Source organism: Bidens hawaiensis, unplaced genomic scaffold, assembly GCF_021521415.1.
Source record: "Bidens hawaiensis isolate Kalapana, Puna unplaced genomic scaffold, B.hawaiensis_p1.1 tig00010125_1, whole genome shotgun sequence".
In the NCBI taxonomy this organism is placed as follows: Eukaryota; Viridiplantae; Streptophyta; class Magnoliopsida; order Asterales; family Asteraceae; genus Bidens; species Bidens hawaiensis.
In genome coordinates this window covers 502,763-507,385 of record NW_027491764.1, presented here as the reverse complement: position 1 = coordinate 507,385, position 4,623 = coordinate 502,763, and the positions used below count along the sequence as shown (strand labels likewise).

At 32.5% G+C, this 4,623-nt stretch overlaps 1 long non-coding RNA gene across 1 annotated transcript; it reads right to left on the bottom strand.

Annotated features, from left to right (window-relative positions):
• Positions 1-858: 858 nt before the first annotated feature.
• LOC143534275 (uncharacterized) lies at positions 859-4,079 on the bottom strand. Its single transcript, XR_013135519.1, has 4 exons — positions 3,633-4,079; positions 2,647-2,793; positions 2,473-2,569; positions 859-1,006 (listed from the first exon to the last, which is right to left on the bottom strand). It is a non-coding gene; the product is annotated as an uncharacterized LOC143534275 (long non-coding RNA).
• Positions 4,080-4,623: the final 544 nt, after the last annotated feature.

The window sequence follows — 4,623 nt, the reverse complement described above, 5'->3', positions numbered from 1 at the left end:
ATGTTATAATTTTTTTCAATTTAAATAAATTAATATGTTACGTATGGGTGTTTGGTGTCGGTTTTGATGGTTTTAAGTTAAACTTGTGAACCCAACCGTTAATACTGATTTTTTGTCGTCCAAAACCAAACTCAACCATTGAAAGTTGAAACTGAATCATTACCAACGGCTTGGTTTCAGTTTGGTTTCACAGTTTAAACTTTAATAATAATTTTAGTTAAAAATAATTATGAATTTAAATGTACCATCAATTATAACTATACACCAACATAATATCTTGAGAGGATCATAAATAAAGTATGATAATTTTAGCCATATAAATGGTAAATACTAATGGAAGATCTAGGAAGCGAAATAATAACAACAAATATCACAAAAAGAATCATATTGCAATTAGGTTAATTTAAAGTTGTATAGCCAAATTATTTGTAATAATAAGATTTACGTTCAATTACATTTTAACTATATCTAATATATATAACTAAACATATCTAATAATTAATAATAAAAAAGATTAAAATGCATTTAACATTTACAATCTGGTCAGGTGTCATATGGTCGGTTGCCAATATAAACCACGAACCAATCGTTCACTACATTTTGAAATATTTGAAACCGATCAATTAACCGAAAGTAAAAAAAAAAATAGAAAAAGAAAAAAGAAACCAAACCAATGACCGGTTTAAAGGATTTCAAGGTCTTAAACGAACCATAAACACTTACATTTGTTACGTGATTAATAGGGTCAAACACCCGCTGCATCGCGCGGGCACCCGTCTAGTAATATCTTATCATAAAGACATGGTTTGCATTGTATAATATAAAAAGAAACAAACATAAAACAAACAAGGGTGCAAGGTTTTGCTCACACATGCAATATATTCCAAAGGTTGCCTTTCAAAATGGTGAACATGATGTTTCCCACTGGTATCTTCGCGACTTAGGATCCAAAGACGACCTGTAAAACGACGTAGTGCATATTTTATAAAGTTAACCTTTTGGAGAACTACATACCATATAAGAGGGATACACTTCATATAAAATCTTATAATTACAAAAAATAAAATATTACTATACGTAGCTTTCATCCCCCTTAATTTTACTCGGTTTTACACACTTAAATCAACTCATGTTCAAGTCTTTTGAAAATACCAAATTTTCCTATGCTTGTAATCATTTTACTTTGACCAATACCGAAGACTTAAAACCAACCCGCAACAATTCTCAACCGTTGAGGTCAAAGTGACCCATTAGTATGACTTTAGAAATGAAGCTTTAAGAAAGTACCTTATTTATGGACCTTTGTTACCATAAATCAAACATATAAAGATCTTAGTAACATGTTCTATGTACTGCCACGTGTCCTTAATTATTCTTATTTATTTTGATCAATAGGCGAGACGTTATACCGACCCGCAACAGTTTTAATCTCGACCCTTGAGATTAAAGTGACCCGTTAGTAATTTATTTATTTATTTATTTTTACACCGACCCATTTTCTAAATACCCGTAACAAAATTTTTGACTCGTATCAAAACTAACTCGTAATCAAATTTCAAATATAAAAGATACTCTTTTTATTATTATTTTTTTTAGTAAACTTGACACATACTTGATTAAAATTTATCCCGTAATTACGACTTTTAACCGCAAACTTGATTCGTAACAAAACTCGAATGACATTTTTGCGTTTCTTTTTCCCGTTGAATTCAAACTGGTTTCGTTTTTAACGGCAAATGATTACCGAAACCTGCCCAAAACAACCCAACCAAAATTCCTTTACCGAGCCCAAAGTCAACACACCACACACGCACACATACGTAATGGTGTGCGAAACCGTTTTTTTTTTTCAAACCATGGTCAAAAGTGGTTTGTCCTAAACAGGTTAGGTTTAGAAACCGGTTTAGGAGCATGAAGGTTCGAACTGTTAGAAATCGGTTTTTACCAGTTTAAAACCGGTTTTCCTCAAATCGGTTCGGTTTTAAAACATGTTTGGTAGTTGCAAAGGAGAACCGGTGATGGAACCGCCGGGCTGGGTCGGTTTGGGAACCAGTTTAACTGAAACCAGTTTTTTGTTCAAACCGGTTCGGGTTGGGCTTAACTGTACCAGATCCAAACCAGCTTTTTGAATACAAAGAAATAATAGTGGGCAACTCAATAATATGGATTTGAGCCTAAAATATTGAACCTAAATCTTTTTGTTAGTAAATAATTAATTGATTGTTTCATATTTGGACTAAAATATTTAATTCTTACAAATTACCTAACATTAAAAATAGAAAGCGAAACCCATATTCGGTTCAGTTCAGTAATTACATTCAAAACAAGAACATAACTAAAAGTTCTAAGAAACCAAAGCGTCGGCTCTTGTTTAGGTTTTTGTTTTTTCGGTAACAGATTGGTTTTTTCGGTTCCATGCAAACCATTATTTTCCAACATTTCAAATAAGACTGCAACAATGAAAAAACTAACCTTTTTTGAGGAAGCCATAATCAAAACTCAGTTGTAAAAAACAGTAAATGTCTATGTTCAACAAGTGGCCAGTTGACAAAACCGTATCTTTAAAATTCTACAAGGCAATATAAAGGAATAATAATCATATAAAATGCATCAATATTCATCATAACTATATAATAAATATTTCACCTTGTGTATATTCATGTGATTTCATGTATTGGAAATGGTAATTCTTGAGACTATATTAGTACCGACTGTTGGGACTTGGGCATGTGCCTTGTTATACTTTGCAAAGGAATAATTTCCCGCACTTGGAGTTCCATTTATAGCTTTTACCTGTAAATGTTTAGAAGGCGTTAAAACATATTTAATATAACATTAATCGAGGTAACAAATACGGATGCATATCAAGGAAAAGTACACGATATAACGTGTATATGCACGAGTTGACCTGAACATGACCCATTAATACTTATTTGCCTGTTGAAATTTCTACATGCATATGTATATATCCAATTTCAATAAGACACAACACAGACAAAGATACCTGATAACAAGTTCACTGTAGATTATTACATTACATTATGATCTATCATGCCTATTAAAAGCTTGATTAAAAGTCTAAAAGTAGAACATGAAATGGAGTTACTAATATGCTAATAAGACAAATCATAAATGCAAGAGTTTATATTTGACTAAAAAATAGTCAAAGTTGATTACAAAGTCACATTTGTCTAAACTTTCAAGGTTATGCGGCATTTTCTCTCTATCCACAGACCGAAGTAACTTTGAAAGTTTCCATTCGCAATTGCCTCTTGTAATCCTCAAGATCTTTCTATTTTTCCAAATGAACAAATTGCCCTTTACAAGGAAAATGTTTGGTTTCTAAAAATATGTAAAATTATATAGGAGTTCGATAACATACGATTTGCCACAATGACATTCAAAGCAGTGGTGAATTGCAACATGACATTACATATCAGCTCATGACCTTTGACGTAAATGTAATGGCAATATATATACCAGATTGTGATGTAACACTACAACTCCATAACATATCAATCTACCTTATCTTATTGATCCACATAGCATAATTCTTTGACCAAATTCTGATTTTGCTACCAGTTCTAAGAAATGATAATTAAACAAATAGTATTAATTATACGTACACATACCTGTGAAATTCTATCATGTGTTTCCGGCAACAGCAAGCCTGCAAATGCGATAGGTGGGGCTGCCTTGTGGTTACCTGCACATAAAAGTTTAGTCAAGGTATGGCTTAAACCCTTCACGCATAATAAAAGGACTAAACTTCATAAATTAATTTTCATAACTCTGCCAAAAAGAACTTCATAAACAAGGTTTTAGATAATTTCATTATCACACAATATAAGAAGTTAAAAACCAAGCCTGTACATAACAAATCAATACCATCATCCCATCACAAATAGGGGCAAAAGAATAAAATTAGGCATTACAAAATATGAGATATAGACTCTTTCAACATCATATGAATACACACCCACCCCCTTAACACCAAAAAAAATATTTTTCTTTTAAAGTAACAAAAACAGATGATTGATTTCAAGCTTCAGATTGTAAACAAAACTGCTAAACTCGGCTTTACATAATTTTCTTTTAACCCACAAATCTGGTGATTTCAAGAATGGCCGGCCATAGGTGGAGCTGTGGAATTGTCAATCAGCTGTCAACGGGAAATCAATTCGCACCGTCAACCCTAGAAATTCATTAAAAAACTGAATTGAGTATCAACTGAATCAAAACTAAACAAGACAAACCTGGAATCGATTGGAGAATAGTAGAACCGATATTCGAAGGGTCTCACGCACCATTGAGGAATTTCTTGTTCTGGTGACCGATTGTGGGAAATAGAGATTGGAATAATTAATCCCTTAATAATGGAATGGGTCAGTTGGGATGCTCGATGTAACCGCAGTTAATCAATGAATGTCGGATCGTGAATCTTCGCCGGAGTTTGTAAACCTCGCTTGCCTTAGTTGCCGGAGACTTAATGCCTTTACATATTATAATGTAAATATTGATATTGATATTGATTTTGTTGAACATGCTTTTTGTTGAGCAAGATTGATTCAATAATGGAACAAAGCTGGACCCCTTTTTATCTTTTACAACAAACTTTAAATT